This window comes from Ictalurus furcatus, chromosome 4, assembly GCF_023375685.1.
Source record: "Ictalurus furcatus strain D&B chromosome 4, Billie_1.0, whole genome shotgun sequence".
NCBI classification, from domain to species: Eukaryota; Metazoa; Chordata; class Actinopteri; order Siluriformes; family Ictaluridae; genus Ictalurus; species Ictalurus furcatus.
The window spans coordinates 5,038,996-5,058,163 of record NC_071258.1 but is presented as its reverse complement, the minus strand read 5'-3'; the positions used below and the strand labels follow the sequence as shown (position 1 = coordinate 5,058,163).

The 19,168-nt window shown below is 37.8% G+C and overlaps 1 protein-coding gene across 1 annotated transcript in view; it reads right to left on the bottom strand.

Annotated features, from left to right (window-relative positions):
• Positions 1-547: 547 nt before the first annotated feature.
• cd276 (CD276 molecule) overlaps positions 548-19,168 on the bottom strand; it is a 109,183-nt gene continuing 90,562 nt past the window's right edge. Inside the window, exon 8 of the mRNA XM_053622622.1 lies at positions 548-2,339. The gene's annotated coding sequence lies outside the window, so the exon portion shown is untranslated. The remainder of the gene's footprint in view (positions 2,340-19,168) is intronic.

Genomic DNA, 19,168 nt, shown 5'->3' with positions numbered 1-19,168 from the left:
GTTCTGGCAGGAGGAGACGTTTCTTTTTAGAAAACATCAATGCTGTGAGCCAGGGGCTAGCATGTGCCTCAGACTCTGATAATCCAGTGCCTTTTAGTGTCACTTCAGGTCTGCAACTGTTTAGTTGTTAAAAGTGGAAAATAATGAATCTCAGGTGGCTGATCATGTTGAAGGTCAGGATAGAACTTGGAAGAGATATGACACGGATGCATTTTTATACCATAGCGCTGTTAAATTCTCAATTCTGATTGGTTAGATGGTGATAAATTTGGGCCATAATACAAATGATTGATTTAAATTACTATGTTATGGTTTCTATAGTAACAACTCATTCACATGGACTTTGTATGGCAGGCATTCTGCATAATCTAAGGCAGATTTTTATTTATTTATTTATTTATTTATTTTCTAAAAATATATATACAGTACAATCATTGGTATGTTGAAACTTTCTGTAACTAGATGTTTTTTTTAAAAAAAAAACATTTAACATTTATGGAAGGAGTCTCCACAAGAAACTCTTCAGGATAGATAACTTTGTGGTTTCTCTGTAACATGACAAGCTTTGTTGTTTTTTGTAATTAACTTCATGAGAGAGAAAAAAAAAATAAAGAAGCTGGTGCTGTTTATAACCACTACTGTATAATGTGATAACTAGCTTCATGGATGTTCCACAATATTAAAAGTAGCTATAAATGGTTAAAAAGCATAAAAAGTTGTAATATCTAGACCCAAAGTAAAAGTCAAAATCCAGCTCTAGTTACTAGACAAATATACAAAAACATATCTAGACCCAAAGAAAATATTCAAATTTAGCTGGAAAGGCCTGGCTAAAACCTGGTCTAGACCTGAATTAAATGTTCAGAACTAGACTTTGACTTACTGAAGCGGTTAAAATCTGCTGTTTCCTTTTTATTAATCCCAGTGCACTTGCTGGATGTTAAATTTTAGCAAATCATGGGACAAACACAAGTGGAAGGGAAATAAAGGCTTCCCTGAAGCTGGCGTCATTAAACTTTAAGTGATCGTCCGAGCCACAGGGATGGCCGCTGGCGATAGAAAGGGTATTTAAAGAGACATAATTGTTTTGAGAGCTGGGATACAAACCGTGCTGCCTCGTGCCTCTACTGAACCGTTAAAGAGAATACAGTGGATTTGAGCATATGTCAAAATGTTAGACTACATAGTTATAAGTTGATCACGATAGCAGACGAGATTTTAATGACAAATCATTTTATTATTTAAAGCATGTTCATAATAACTGACTGGCACAATTAATCCCAAAACACTCGATCAATTTATTTGGCACTGAACGTGTTCCAAGTATCAAGAACCATATGAAAACAGCATTCGAGATTCATTATAGATTCCCTCCCACAGTATGACAGTTCTCTGTGTAATCATTAAAAACATTTCTCGACATAATACTGTCAGGTCAAAGAGAAACCTGGGTGTGTCTCGTGAACCACTTTGCAATTTGTTCAAGCTTAGCTGGAATTCAAACTAATTTCTCCCCAAAGTCATTGAGTTTGTAGAAACAGCTACATGCTGACAGGTACATGTTGGTTCATGGGCAGGCCTTAATTAGTCCGAGCTGGTGCGCTGGTGGAGAAGACGAGGGAAAGAAAGAGAGGCTGACTACGCTGGACACACTGACGGCAGCTTCCTTGCCGGTTCTGCTCTTAAGCTCTTCACATTCCATTAAGTGTGAGTTGGAACATGAGGCAAAGCTCTGCATGCTGGTGTCAGTGGTGGAGCTGGAAGCTTGTCAGAGCCAATGGCCATCACGCAGATCTTCAAGCAGTTTAGCCGACTGTATATAATTCCAAACCATGCTCAGTGATTCTCGAGTCTTTGCGACTGATGCTGTCGAAACGAGGTTTACGCTACTAGAACGTCTGAGGATATTTCTATTCATGCTGTATAAAAATAAAATAAAAAACATCGGAAAAACAGTCAGATTATAAAACGAGAATTCAAAACCGTTATCAGAAATAAAAGCGGACAGAAATCAGTGAGTGATGCAGGGTTTGATCAATCTATAACTGGGAACAAGGCAAACAGCATTTGCTCTCTTTGTCAATGCACAAAATCCAATTTGTTTTACTACATATCAAATGTTAAATGCTACTTTTTGACTTTAAGCAATAGAAGCTACACAGGTATCAGCAACACCAAATGGCCCTGTACGGACTGAAAGTGTGTGACTGTGCGTGTGTGTGTGTGTGTGTGTGTGTGTGTGTGTGTGTGTGTGTGTGAGACTTGAATGTGCCGCTTGTTGAACGTCATGTTGCACTGAAGGTTAATGTGAGACTCCATGCTTCATGCGTAGTTTCACCCTGCAAAACAGAAAGGAGAAGACAGGCAAGGTCAAATGAGCAACTGTGCTTTTATGGAAAGACTCTGATAGGTTTAGATTAAAGTAACACCTGAGCGGCTGTGTTTTTGCACCAAGTGCAGGAATGCATAATAACCTCACAGGCCAAGACGAGTGGAAAGCAGAAATCAGCAGATTGATAATCCTTTTTACTGAAGACTCGCTCTGACACCTTGCTGACACCAAAATCTGAAAGGAGGTGAAACCATCACTATCTTGTATATATCTCTAAACAAATTGATGTGGTGCTTCGGAATATAAATCTGAAATTATGGAATTGTCAGCTTCAGGAGGAATATAGGCTCTGCATACAACATGCTCACTGTAGTTGAAGCATTACATTTTATTACATTGCATTTTGGGATGCCTCTTGCTGCTAGAGACAGATTCTGACAGAGAACATGTCCTAGACCCAGAGACAGTTCAGTGCCAACTCCATACAGAGAATAAATATAGGTACAGACTAAGCATCTACAGCTAGTTCTATACACAGACTAAACATCTACAGCTAGTTCTATACACAGACTAAACATCTAAAGCTAGTTCTATACACAGACTAAACATCTACAGCTAGTTCTATACAGAGACTAAACATCTACAGCTAGTTCTAGAGTAAACATCTAAAGCTAGTTCTATACACAGACTAAACATCTACAGCTAGTTCTAGACTAAACATCTAAAGCTAGTTCTATACACAGACTAAGCATCTACAGCTAGTTCTATACACAGACTAAACATCTACAGCTAGTTCTATACAGAGACTAAACATCTACAGCTAGTTCTATACAGAGACTAAACATCTACAGCTAGTTCTATACAGAGACTAAACATCTACAGCTAGTTCTAGACTAAACATCTACAGCTAGTTCTAGACTAAACATCTAAAGCTAGTTCTATACACAGACTAAACATCTACAGCTAGTTCTAGACACAGACTAAACATCTAAAGCTAGTTCTAGACACAGACTAAACATCTAAAGCTAGTTCTAGACACAGACTAAACATCTAAAGCTAGTTCTAGACACAGACTAAACATCTAAAGCCAGTTCTAGACACAGACTAAACATCTAAAGCTAGTTCTATACACAGACTAAACATCTAAAGCTAGTTCTAGACTAAACATCTACAGCTAGTTCTAGACTAAACATCTAAAGCTAGTTCTAGACTAAACATCTACAGCTAGTTCTATACACAGACTAAACATCTACAGCTAGTTCTATACACAGACTAAACATCTAAAGCTAGTTCTAGACACAGACTAAACATCTAAAGCTAGTTCTAGACACAGACTAAACATCTAAAGCTAGTTCTATACACAGACTAAACATCTAAAGCTAGTTCTAGACTAAACATCTAAAGCTAGTTCTATACACAGACTAAACATCTAAAGCTAGTTCTATACACAGACTAAACATCTAAAGCTAGTTCTAGACACAGACTAAACATCTAAAGCTAGTTCTAGACACAGACTAAACATCTAAAGCTAGTTCTTTACACAGACTAAACATCTAAAGCTAGTTCTAGACTAAACATCTACAGCTAGTTCTAGACTAAACATCTAAAGCTAGTTCTATACACAGACTAAACATCTACAGCTAGTTCTATACACAGACTAAACATCTAAAGCTAGTTCTAGACACAGACTAAACATCTAAAGCTAGTTCTATACACAGACTAAACATCTAAAGCTAGTTCTAGACTAAACATCTACAGCTAGTTCTAGACTAAACATCTAAAGCTAGTTCTATACACAGACTAAACATCTAAAGTTAGTTCTAGACACAGACTAAACATCTAAAGCTAGTTCTATACACAGACTAAACATCTAAAGTTAGTTCTAGACACAGACTAAACATCTACAGCTAGTTCTATACAGAGACTAAACATCTACAGCTAGTTCTAGAGTAAACATCTAAAGCTAGTTCTATACACAGACTAAACATCTACAGCTAGTTCTAGAGTAAACATCTAAAGCTAGTTCTATACACAGACTAAACATCTAAAGCTAGTTCTAGAGTAAACATCTAAAGCTAGTTCTATACACAGACTAAACATCTACAGCTAGTTCTAGAGTAAACATCTAAAGCTAGTTCTATACACAGACTAAACATCTAAAGCTAGTTCTATACACAGACTAAGCATCTACAGCTAGTTCTATACACAGACTAAACATCTACAGCTAGTTCTATACAGAGACTAAACATCTACAGCTAGTTCTATACACAGACTAAACATCTACAGCTAGTTCTAGACTAAACATCTACAGCTAGTTCTAGACTAAACATCTAAAGCTAGTTCTAGACACAGACTAAACATCTAAAGCTAGTTCTAGACACAGACTAAACATCTAAAGCTAGTTCTATACACAGACTAAACATCTACAGCTAGTTCTATACACAGACTAAACATCTAAAGCTAGTTCTAGACACAGACTAAACATCTAAAGCTAGTTCTAGACTAAACATCTAAAGCTAGTTCTATACACAGACTAAACATCTAAAGCTAGTTCTATACACAGACTAAACATCTAAAGCTAGTTCTAGACACAGACTAAACATCTAAAGCTAGTTCTAGACACAGACTAAACATCTAAAGCTAGTTCTATACACAGACTAAACATCTAAAGCTAGTTCTAGACTAAACATCTACAGCTAGTTCTAGACTAAACATCTAAAGCTAGTTCTATACACAGACTAAACATCTAAAGCTAGTTCTAGACTAAACATCTACAGCTAGTTCTAGACTAAACATCTAAAGCTAGTTCTATACACAGACTAAACATCTAAAGTTAGTTCTAGACACAGACTAAACATCTAAAGCTAGTTCTATACACAGACTAAACATCTAAAGTTAGTTCTAGACACAGACTAAACATCTACAGCTAGTTCTATACAGAGACTAAACATCTACAGCTAGTTCTAGAGTAAACATCTAAAGCTAGTTCTATACACAGACTAAACATCTACAGCTAGTTCTAGACTAAACATCTAAAGCTAGTTCTAGACTAAACATCTAAAGCTAGTTCTATACACAGACTAAGCATCTACAGCTAGTTCTATACACAGACTAAACATCTACAGCTAGTTCTATACAGAGACTAAACATCTACAGCTAGTTCTATACACAGACTAAACATCTACAGCTAGTTCTATACACAGACTAAACATCTACAGCTAGTTCTAGACTAAACATCTACAGCTAGTTCTAGACTAAACATCTAAAGCTAGTTCTAGACACAGACTAAACATCTAAAGCTAGTTCTAGACACAGACTAAACATCTAAAGCTAGTTCTATACACAGACTAAACATCTACAGCTAGTTCTATACACAGACTAAACATCTAAAGCTAGTTCTATACACAGACTAAACATCTAAAGTTAGTTCTAGACACAGACTAAACATCTAAAGCTAGTTCTATACACAGACTAAACATCTAAAGTTAGTTCTAGACACAGACTAAACATCTACATCTAGTTCTATACAGAGACTAAACATCTACAGCTAGTTCTAGAGTAAACATCTAAAGCTAGTTCTATACACAGACTAAACATCTACAGCTAGTTCTAGACTAAACATCTAAAGCTAGTTCTAGACTAAACATCTAAAGCTAGTTCTATACACAGACTAAGCATCTACAGCTAGTTCTATACACAGACTAAACATCTACAGCTAGTTCTATACAGAGACTAAACATCTACAGCTAGTTCTATACACAGACTAAACATCTACAGCTAGTTCTATACACAGACTAAACATCTACAGCTAGTTCTAGACTAAACATCTACAGCTAGTTCTAGACTAAACATCTAAAGCTAGTTCTAGACACAGACTAAACATCTAAAGCTAGTTCTAGACACAGACTAAACATCTAAAGCTAGTTCTATACACAGACTAAACATCTACAGCTAGTTCTATACACAGACTAAACATCTAAAGCTAGTTCTAGACACAGACTAAACATCTAAAGCTAGTTCTATACACAGACTAAACATCTACAGCTAGTTCTATACACAGACTAAACATCTAAAGCTAGTTCTAGACACAGACTAAACATCTAAAGCTAGTTCTATACACAGACTAAACATCTAAAGCTAGTTCTAGACTAAACATCTAAAGCTAGTTCTATACACAGACTAAACATCTAAAGCTAGTTCTATACACAGACTAAACATCTAAAGCTAGTTCTAGACACAGACTAAACATCTAAAGCTAGTTCTAGACACAGACTAAACATCTAAAGCTAGTTCTATACACAGACTAAACATCTAAAGCTAGTTCTAGACTAAACATCTACAGCTAGTTCTAGACTAAACATCTACAGCTAGTTCTATACACAGACTAAACATCTAAAGCTAGTTCTAGACACAATCTAAACATCTAAAGCTAGTTCTAGACACAGACTAAACATCTAAAGCTAGTTCTATACACAGACTAAACATCTAAAGCTAGTTCTAGACTAAACATCTAAAGCTAGTTCTATACACAGACTAAACATCTAAAGCTAATTCTATACACAGACTAAACATCTAAAGCTAGTTCTATACACAGACTAAACATCTAAAGTTAGTTCTAGACACAGACTAAACATCTACAGCTAATTCTATACACAGACTAAACATCTAAAGCTAGTTCTATACACAGACTAAACATCTAAAGTTAGTTCTAGACACAGACTAAACATCTACAGCTAGTTCTATACAGAGACTAAACATCTACAGCTAGTTCTAGAGTAAACATCTAAAGCTAGTTCTATACACAGACTAAACATCTACAGCTAGTTCTAGACTAAACATCTAAAGCTAGTTCTAGACTAAACATCTAAAGCTAGTTCTATACACAGACTAAGCATCTACAGCTAGTTCTATACACAGACTAAACATCTACAGCTAGTTCTATACAGAGACTAAACATCTAAAGCTAGTTCTATACACAGACTAAACATATACAGCTAGTTCTATACACAGACTAAACATCTACAGCTAGTTCTAGACTAAACATCTACAGCTAGTTCTAGACTAAACATCTAAAGCTAGTTCTATACACAGACTAAACATCTAAAGCTAGTTCTAGACACAGACTAAACATCTAAAGCTAGTTCTAGACACAGACTAAACATCTAAAGCTAGTTCTATACACAGACTAAACATCTAAAGCTAGTTCTAGACACAGACTAAACATCTAAAGCTAGTTCTATACACAGACTAAACATCTAAAGCTAGTTCTAGACTAAACATCTACAGCTAGTTCTAGACTAAACATCTAAAGCTAGTTCTATACACAGACTAAACATCTACAGCTAGTTCTATACACAGACTAAACATCTAAAGCTAGTTCTAGACTAAACATCTAAAGCTAGTTCTAGACACAGACTAAACATCTACAGCTAGTTCTATACACAGACTAAACATCTAAAGCTAGTTCTAGACTAAACATCTACAGCTAGTTCTAGACTAAACATCTAAAGCTAGTTCTATACACAGACTAAACATCTACAGCTAGTTCTATACACAGACTAAACATCTAAAGCTAGTTCTAGACTAAACATCTAAAGCTAGTTCTATACACAGACTAAACATCTAAAGCTAGTTCTATACACAGACTAAACATCTAAAGCTAGTTCTATACACAGACTAAACATCTAAAGTTAGTTCTAGACACAGACTAAACATCTAAAGTTAGTTCTAGACTAAACATCTAAAGCTAGTTCTAGACTAAACACCTAAAGCTAGTTTGAGACACAGACTCAACATTTAAAGCTAGTTATAGACACAACCATCTAAAGCTAGTTCTACACAAAGACTAAACAATTAAAGCTAGTCTGAGACAGATTAAACATCTAAAGCTGCTGTAGAAGTAAACACAGACTAAACATCCAAGCCCAGCTCTTTATGCAGACTAAACATCAAGATCTGTCTCATTACATTAGACACATTATCCTACATAAGTCAGCTCCAGAGACATTTAAGAGTCGCTTTGAACTTGTTTACTAAATTGCCGTGTTGCTATGACAATACCAAATTAATGTTGCCAGATTTTTAGTCAGCAGTAAAAGATACCGATGCCATTACAGTTGCAAATGCTTATCAACACCTTCCATCTACTTTCAACAGATAACCTTCACTGTGCTTGCTCACTTTATCATTATTGGTGGAACTGTTTGAGGATCCAAGTCATTTTCATGCTTTTGCGCGAAGTCGTTAATGAGCTAGTGTTATCTGTGCGTTTAGAGACAAAGCACAATCCAAAACGTACTGATAAAACCTAGCATCTTTTAAATTGGCACCCAGGAACTGGATGAAAGAAACTTTATCTCGCAGAAGCTTCAAGTAAATGAGAGAAAATCAACAGAAATGAAATCTATCTAATCATCTATCTAATTATGAGTAGTGTGTTCAAAGTCAGAAAGTCTAATGTGCTTCTAGTAAGAAAAACAATAATAAGCATTTGTTTAGACACGAAAAAATGAAACCTAATTTTTCAAATATAATCCAATCGCACGCAGCTAATACAATTATAACAGGTAAGTTCAAAGCTTTAATGCACTCTCAACTCCATTCCCTATGGGGCCGCTTTACCCCACTGGTAATAGAGCTAAAGAAATAGCTCTCAATGCATCATTAAACCGGGTGGAGAATTAACTTGGACGGAACTTAATTATGTCACACACGAGGTCCTGCAAGTTTGAGACTTGGAGAAGGGCAATATTGCTGGCTAAAGAGCGTAGACAGTTAGTTTAGACACATAATTAGAATCAATCATCCATATACACGAGAGTGTGGCTTTAGCCTGCTAAGTGAAACATTAACATTCACAGCGTAAAGTGGCTCGAAAACCAAAGATGGGATACGGATAGGATGTAAAAATAAGGTAAAGCGGTAACTAGGAATAAACAGATGTAGTTTAGTCAGGTACAGTAAGAACGCAGTAATCACACTCGAGTGCAGAACAAAAACAAGCGCCTCAGTCTGCTTTCAGATGAACCCTAATGTGGTTGAATTGCATTGAGAACAACCCTGATTACACCCAACTGTAGGAATTGAACAAAACACGCTTGTGGATGTTAATATTGATACACCAGCTGCTGAACTGACAGGTACAATGGCAAAATGATGACAGGGCTGTCGTTCTGAAGAAATACAAAGTATGTCTGTGAAGAACACTGAAAAGAAATGCTGGAGAGAGTTCACAAAACGTCTATGTATTTTTATTTAAAGCGACGTCTCTGTGTTCTTAGCATTTGGTTGATTTCCATGATTTCTATGTGAACTTACACCACGTTTGCTTATATTTTCTGTTGCCAGATTTCGTCCCAGTGAATGAAACACTTTTGCGTTGTTTCCGGAGCTGCCACGTCCCACACGCCTCTTGCAAAGCAAATGTTTCTGTAGTTGTTGCTGTTTTTTGGCTATTTGAATCCGTACATTGTGAAAATTCAGATCAAATAAAAGCCAACAAAAAGTATTCATACAGTAGCTCTTTGATTCAGACCGAGCAAATGGACGAATAAGCGAGAAAACTTCACTGTGAATAATAATAAACAAACAAACAAACAAACAAAACAAAAACAGGACAATATTCCAGATTAATATAACTACAAAAAATCCTACATAATAATTAGGATAATTATAATAATTCAAATAATTCTTATGGTAATATTAATAGAATATGCATGGTTTTTGAGCAGGTGCTATATAAATTGATGTTGAGTAGATATTTTAACATTACATTTTGGCATAAACAATAAATGAAAAATATTTGTACCTCATCACTGTTGAATTCTCGATTCTGATTGGTTACTAGGTGATAACTGATTTCCTATTAACAGCTGCCAGTAGTGCCGACTGTAATGCAAGTCATATGTTTATATTGATGCACTTGTTCTAATGTTATCATTTCTAAAGTACCAACTAGCACACGGAATTGTATGGTCAATGTTCCCGGTAAACGGATTAGAAAAAGAGTGTAATCACTGATATGAAACCTTTTCTGTGAGGAGATGTTTATTTAGCATTTTTATCAGGACTCTCCAGTGTCAATGATTTGTAACCGTCAGTCATAAAGCTGTAACTTTAAAGCTCCAAAGATACTGGAGTTCTAGACACAAACTAAATACCCAAAGCTAGTTTTAGACACAGACTAAACATCTAAAGCAAGTTCTGGACACAGACTAAACATCCAAAGTCAGTTCTAGACAAACACTAACCAGTCAAAGCTAGTTCTAAACACAAATTAAATATCTAAAGCAAAGTCCAGACACAGACTAAACGTCTAAAGAAAGTTTTAGACACGAACTAAACATTCAAAGCCAGCTTTATATGCAGACTAAACAGCAAGACCTTTGGATACACATTATACTAACAAGCTAGCGCAAGAGACATTTAAGAGTGGAGCTATCACAACACCAAATTAACTTTGCCATAATTTTTTACATTTTATTATTTTATTTCTTAACTAATCCTTTGGCTAATATCTCTATCCACGGCAATAAAGCCTTTAAAAGAGCCAACAGTAATACAAGTGCTGCAGCAAGACTACATTTCCAGCCAATAACAATGCAGTTAACCTAACTAAATGCTACACATGGATGTTAAGCACACTAGTGACGAAGCGGTCGGTCAAACTACAAATGGTACAATTGTTCAAGTCAGAGAAGGCCAACCTGCTTTACCCATGCATAACTGAGCTAAAGAAATAGCTCTCAATGCATCATTAAACCGGGTGGAGAATTAACATGGACGAAACTTAATTATGTCACACACAAGGTCCTGCAAGTTTGAGACTTGGAGAAGGGCAATATTGCTGGCTAAAGAGCACAGACAGTTAGTTTAGACAAATAATTAGAGCCAATCATCCATATACATGAGTGTGGCTTTTGCCTGCTAAGTGAAACATTAACATTCACAGTGTAAAGTGGCTCGAAAAAAAAAACAACAAAGACAGTAACCAGGAATAGACGGATGCACACAACCTCCTCAACTAAAAGAGGAAATGTTCTGGTAGCCATCTTTTACCTGTCAAAGCAATAAGACTTTATTCTGACACTGATAGGACTGGATTTGATGGTAGAAAAAAGGCAGTGAGAAAATGCTGTACTCTAATATATAGTCAGAACTTCATCACAGCATAGAAAATGAGAAGACACCTACACAGTTAAACGTACACATTCAGAGGACGCAGAAAAAGGTGGTGTTTCTGTATTTATTGTTGAAATGTTCTTGAAGGATCCGAGTCATCCTAAAACTGACAAAAAAACAGATTCTGTAGCTGTACCAGCATGGAACTACAAGTCAACCAAATAACAAAGAAAGAAATGGCCAGCGGACTTTCGACTCAAATAAATTTAGAACAGTAGCTGTGATATCCTGCAGTTCCCCGTTCACAAGAGAGTTCAACACCCAAACCACATCCATATGAATAAGAGAGAAGAAGTCCTCATGAAAACACACTTTAGCTCCATCTCCTCAAGCCTTTGTGGCTTAGCAGGCCTCACAGTAATCCATCATACAAATGAACACAACACTGTATTTTCACACCTGCTTGCTCTCCCAGGACCCAAATCCCCTTTCAGGTCTCGCTCTGCATGGGAATGAATGAGATAGATTGCCAAGGAGAAGAGTTATCTAATGGGTAGGATCAACTACACATTTTGTAACTGTGAGGCGCCAGTACATGGGAGAGGGAAACAGAGAGAGAGAAAGAAAAAAAGAAAGATTGATAAGCAAATTAGGGCACATTATCAGAATTTCAGAAAATGGATATCCAAGGAAGAGATGCAATTCTATCCTTTATCCATGTCTTCACAGGGTAGCGGGTGAAGGAATAGTCGTGGGTGAGAACCAGGGCGGCTAAAAGTTCTTAAGTAAAACTGCACAAAATGACACATCTAAATAAATACTCTAGATGCCCTGCGATTGGTCCCCTGCCTCATGCCCCGTGTCCCCTGGGATAGGCTCCAGGCTCCCTGTGACCCTGTGTAGGATAAGATGGATGGATGAACGGATAAATACTCTAGAAACTCATATTTACTTAAAGTATGAAATTTTTTAAAAAGTGCGCAGAAACATTTACAGAAGAAATAAACATCAGCCTCAAATGACAAAATGATTTTAGTTACTGATGGTAAATTAATGCCTCTTTTCACCAAGGAACCAAAGTATGCGGGGAAACATTAGCTAAGCTTTATTACTAATCTCTCAAATGTTAGCTTGCATCATAATAACCCTAACCATACTTTAGTAGCTGAATGCTAAAATACTAGAATGTTTTCAATAATCAAGAAAAAATCTCAACAGTTCGAAGGCCATCATAGTTCTGACTGTCCTGTAAACAAATGAAACCAATGCTGACCCACGATCTAACAGCATTATTCCCATGACCAACTGGGCAGTGTGCAGGAAACCTCTTGGGGTTCTGGGTGGAGTATGGTTGCAAATCTGAAACTTATAGGAATTGATGGAATTCCTCGGTGCAGGAAACCTCACCCGGCCCGGACACTGAAAGGATTGACAGATCGATAGCTCTTTCTCGAGTCTGTGGGTGATGAATACTAATAGCTAGCTGTCACAACATAAGCTCATTCACTCATCTTCAGAAACTGCTTTATCCTGGTCAGGGTACAGTAGCAGTGGATCCGGAGCCTATACCAGGAACACTCTGCATGAGGTGGGAATACACCCTGGAGGGGACTCCATCACAAAGCACAATGCACACACACACACACACACATAAAGGACAATTTAGAGTAGCCATTCTACCTTCTGGAACATTCTTGGGAGGTAGGAGGAACCTGGAGAACCCAGAGGAACCCCATGCAGACATGCAGGAGAACATGTGAAACTCCATCAGACAGCAACCTGAGGAGGTCTGGAACTGTGAGTCACCGTGCACCACAATACAAACCAGCTCAATATACACAAAGCATGTGTAGCAGCACAGAGACTACAGTGATGCGTATTCTGTCTCATTCTCGCTGGTAATTAGATCGCCTCATCGGAGCTCTGATGCTAAAAAGTCACCTTATGACTTTGCGAATATAGTGTATGAAAATGTAGTGAGTCGAAACTTTTGTAAGAAGTAAAAGTCAAAAGAAAAAAGATGAAAGAAAAATTCAACTAGATGCATATGCTTAAACAGCAGATGTACTGTCAGTACAGTGACTAACGTTGGGAACAAGTTCTCAAGCGACTTTCCGTGGCCTGCCGAATTTGTGGCTCCCAAGAAAAAAAATTAAACATTTCCTACAAATCAATGTGCCTCTATTGCTTTTTCCCTAAATGGTTAAACGTTGAAATCCACACATAACTACTCCTCTGTGGAGAAAATCCGACTGATGGAGAACTGAGCTGCCTCCATGCTGCTCCTTTAGCAAGAAACGAGTTGTGCTGACAGTTTCATTTGTGTGGCGCACGGAGGCCCGCACACTAATTTCCTCGGCCTATAGGAGATTGTTCCGTTAAAAGAAACACACCGGCACAATGGTCTCATTATAATGAGGCACTGTAAATCCAAACTGCATTCATTCTCCCCTTCATTTGCATTGAAATGGAAATGCCATATTTCATTCTCTTCCTCAGTAACCCTACAGTTATTTATATATTTACAGTACGGTGTAAAAGAGGGGGAGCGCGCTCCTGTGGCTCTGTTGACTGTAACGATAATGAACGATAGCGTTAATAATAATGAAATTCAAATGGGGTTGTGGGAGGGGAAATAATCGGCGAGACAAACGCACATCCCATATTGTGAACATTAGAGCTTCTGCCACTGAGAGGCCATAGATGCTGTGTTGCTTTAATATGTCCCAGTACAACGTGTTAGGATTACAGATGCACTCGCAATTAAGGGGTTGAATAATGCAGGTGAAAGTACAATATACTGCTGCATAAGTTCAATACTTACAATTACAATACTATAATGCGGTAACAATTCAATACGCTATACTTTCCAAACTTTCGATCGAGATCCATGGAAGAAATTCGTGTGTTTCTTAAAGCTCGAGCATCCTATCCCGGGTTGCTTTTTTGCTAAATAGCAAATAGTTTATTTCGTCTTTCTGTAGCCTAATTTAGATGAACTTATAAATATAAATTTGATAATACAAAACTGAAATTTGACATCATGTATTAATGCCTCTTAAGAGAATGCAATGGGAAGGGGTGGGGTGATTATTGCCAACAAATTCCACTTTCAGGTCCATTAACATATCTAAAACAAACAAGGGTTGGTTGCACCAATAGGATTTATGCCTAGATGACTTTGGGGAATAAATTCAAAATTCATTTCAGAATTATTGCTAGGCAACTGGACACCATTGAAGCTAACCATCTGCATAGATCCATAACTATGAGCTAGCTAGCTCAAAGAATTCATTTCGGTTTGGCTGCTCATCAACCGTTATTGTTATTTATATCACAGTGATTTTGAATTCTCAAATCTGATTGGTCAGAAAGTGTTGAGTAACTTTCTACCACAGCAGATCAGACATTAATGTTGCTATAGTGACCGTGAATTCACAGGGACCTACAGTATATGGCAGACAGTCTACATAATAAAGGTCTAATACTAATACTAAGATTTTAACAAATGTGTTGATGTTTAACGAAGAAAAATATCTAATTGTTGATATGGGGTATAAATTTATTTCGTTGTAAAGAGATGATTATTAAACATTTAAGGAAGGAGTCTCCAGTTTGAAGTTTTCCGACACACGAAATTCTTTAATACAGAGGTCGTTGCGTTTTGGAAACCCCCGAAGCACGGGGAGAACAAGCAAACTCCACACACACACAAGGCAGAGGCGAGATTTGAACCCCCAACCTCAGAGGTGCAAGGCCAGCCTAAACCACCGTGCCCCCCTTTAGTGTTCATATCAACGTTAAAATTATGCCAACCATTGTACTATCCTTGTACAATATCATGTAAGCACAGTAGAATATTCGCTAATATCAGACTCCTCTGAATCCAAAATCATGAGAATTAACAAATCCTGAACTCAGAGTGTAGCAGAACACAGCCAACATGGCTATCAAACGTCACGTCTGGCCACGTGACAAAACAGAAAGGAAATCTTCCCTCGTCTCTACTATTATTTTGGATGATTTCACCCGCTCCACTTTCCTCCAAGGCCCTGTGGTGTTAATTATGTTGGCTCTCTCCCCTAGAGCAAGCGGAGCTGTGCGAGTGCATTAATCTTGATTCTCCACTTGACTACAAAGCATCGTTTGAAGAGTCTCCTTTGGTAAGCCCCAAAGGCAGGGTGTGTATGTGAGAGAGAGAAGAAAGAGTCACAGCTTTGTGTTTTCTCCGATAAACGTGGGCAACTCACGAAGCATCCAAATCACCTGCGCTTTCCTGAGCGTCTACGATTGCACGTTTTCTAATGAATTTTCCAAAGCGAAGCCGCTCTCGCCTGTAGCGCTGCCCGTGGTCTGTTTGCCAGGGTTTGTTGGTAATTTAGCTGCGTGAAGTTTGGCTGTTCTGTAGGGGTGGTGGGGGTGGGGCGGGTCGGGGCGAGGGTGGGGGGGGTCAGTGTGAGCTGAATGCTTCTCCCACAACGGTACAATTCTGTACAATTCATTCAGAATTTTGAAGGGAGTAAATTACACATTCTGATTATACTCTTTACACTTCACATCTTAGACGTGCCCTTGCTCCCCAGTTACTCCCTGTGGCTCTAATTACAGCAGCGCACTTCTTTGAAAGGTTTGGCTCTCTTTGAAATTAACGCACTCAGTAAATGTGCGGTGATGCACTTCTGAAAGATCACAACCGAGCTAAGCATTCAAGGAATACATGAAAATGTACTGTTGTGACTTTGTATGTAAAGGACTCATTAACTGACCTGACATTCAATATATGGTGGTAACTACAATTTCAAAGTCTGCAGTGAAGGCTTGTCCCAAAAAAATAAAAATAAATTTAAAAAAAAAAAAAAGCACATGCAGTACCGGCTTGAATCAAAAATTAATATTCTTTATGGCATGTATAACAGAACAGAGAGCATTAATACGGCCTCTTACAGCTCACCCTCAAGCATTTTCTAAATTTCCAGTTTTCCTCAAGGCATTTTTGAATAGTTTATTCACTATAACACACACACACACACACACACACACACACCCAAGTTGTCTTTGAAATGAGCAACCTCACAGAGCCAGGTTACCCGGTTCAGTCCTGAGTTTTACTGTTACTGTTTGCGCAGTAAAACTTCCAATGTCCACGTGGGTTTCCTCTGGGTTCTCCAGTTTCTTCCCACCTCTCCCACGACCCTGTGTAGGATAAGCAATATTGAAAATGGATGGATGAATGGGGTGCAACTGTCATCATCAGCCACTAAAAACCTGATAGACACTGACTTAACATGGTTTTATGGTACGATTTACAGTAAAATTTTGGGCCTGATTTTGTTGTTGTAGACAAAAATCACACGCCATAAGAGTGAGAATTCTGCTGAGCTGAGAATGCATAATCTCACATGCTCACCAGTAGCCAATTTAGTGCCATTGTAACCATAGACAGTTAATACAATCTCGATCAAAAGCTCAAATTTTTGGCCACTGCTACAAAACCCGTCTAAAATCCACCAATAGGATTACAGTAAACTTACAGATCAGCTACAACTACAGTAGTGGCAAAGATGTAACGTAAACCAAACATTCTAAAAGACAGAAAGAAAAAATCTGTTTATAAGAGCCCCTTTTATGGATCACGCCGATGAATGATGTATGCCGTATGTCGTAATCACAGGTCTATCGTTTCTATCTATAGATCCAGCCAAGATATTACTGGCATCATCTCATACAAGGTTCAAACTACAGTCTAAAACCGGCTTTAATAATTCACATGCACGAACTTGTACGAATACATTGACAACAAAGGCAAAGTTATCTACCCTAACATTCACGCAGAAGACACTGACAGTGCGCTGGGGTGAAACATATGAATATTCCCATTACAAAGAGCTAACACATGCATCTTTGCATCTGCAAACATCACAATGCGCTAAATGATATGCATACACTTCTTTGATTAACTCCGTGTTTACAGTTCATTTGGCACAACAGAACTCAGGTAATTGATTTCACAGGAAACGCTTTAAGTATTCATATGTACTATTTATGCATACGTTGCTCAAATGGAAAATAAATGGCCAACGCAGAGCCGTCTGAGACGTTGACGCAAACAACGAATTAGTCAAATGACACTTATAGGCATTTACATATACACACAGAGCTCACAGTAGTACATATTTACATCATTTGCAAAGAGAATACATTTGAAAAGAGAAGAAATATACAAACCATAGACAACAAGACACTCCGGTTTCCTCCCCCAGTCCAAATACATGCATGGTAGGCTGACTGGCATGTCCAAAGAGTCCGTAGTGTATGAATGGGTGTGTGAATGTGTGTGTGATTGTGTGCCCTGTGATGGATTGTCACCCTGTCCAGGATGTACCCCGCCTTGTGCCCCATGCTCCCTGGGATAGGCTCCAGGTTTCCCCGTGACCCTGAAAAGGATAAGCGGTATAGAAAATGGATGGATGGATGGAAAAAGAATGGCCCATTTCTCCCAAAAGCTCATAGGAAGTGCTTTCAGTGCTACTGTCAATATATCCGTGTGAGTCCCAGCATGAGGAGATATTTTGCCATGCTGAGAGTCTGCTGAAAGAGTGATGGAAAAATAATTAAACAGAGGTGATAGTTAATACATCAACAACTTGGTGTAAAGCTGGACTTTTTTTTTTTTTTTAAATCGGGGCATGATGACATAATTGCGCCTCTAAAAGGGCGTACGCCGTTTACTTCCAAGAACTCCTGCCAAACTAGGCCCAAAAGTTCTGACTCTGATTTTTTTTTTTTACTATTCTGCCTCAATATTGACGTTTTTAACAAAAACTTTACACTATACAACTTGAAAGAGATGAAGTGCAAATAAACAAATGCATTAACTACTAACAGAGGTCTAATAATAGACGCGTACTAGAGATCCTAATTTGTGTAACATTTAATACTGATGTAATGTTATATGTCACTTAATGTTGTCTGCTATATAAAAAATAAATAATAATATAAAAAAAATAATAAAGCTGAAAGCATGTCCTAAGATATCGGGTCTTACAGTTATCACACCATGAATTTTTCATATCATTCCAGTCCCAGTGGTCCCTCTCTTCTCGCTCATCAGCATTATGACTAATCTATAGTTCTTGATTGAGTCTTACAGCAGCTGCTTTTCAATTTTGTTTTCCTCACAGCTAAGGGAAGCAGTCAAGGGATCGTGCAGTGAGCTAGATTGTGAGATGAGCGAAACCAAACTCCAGGCGTGTTCATTAGTTGTCATTGATCACCTGTCTTCCTCTCATCCATCCATCCCTCCCTGCTCTGCCCTTCCGCTCGACCTCCCTCCTCTCAACCTATAGGGATTGCATGCCAGAGAAATTATTCACAACTGAAGAAATGTAAAGTCGGTCGGTCTTTTTCAGCGTATTCATCAACAACTCCTGTCCAATTCCTTTCGGCTTTACGAAAGGCATACCTCACAAACTGAATATGTTCTGAGCCCTTAGCAGTTTGAAGGGAAAACATCCATCATTTACAAAGGCATTAATAGCAAATGCATATATCCATATGAGACTAATTAGGGTTTTGAAAAACCAACCTAGCTCTTGATTCTAGTTATTCCACTTCATATATTTACAATGAGTGTGGAGAGAAAAAAGAAAAAAAAAAAACACAGAAAAGCTCAACATCCATATCTAGCTTGGTCAAAATATAAATATAACGCATTAT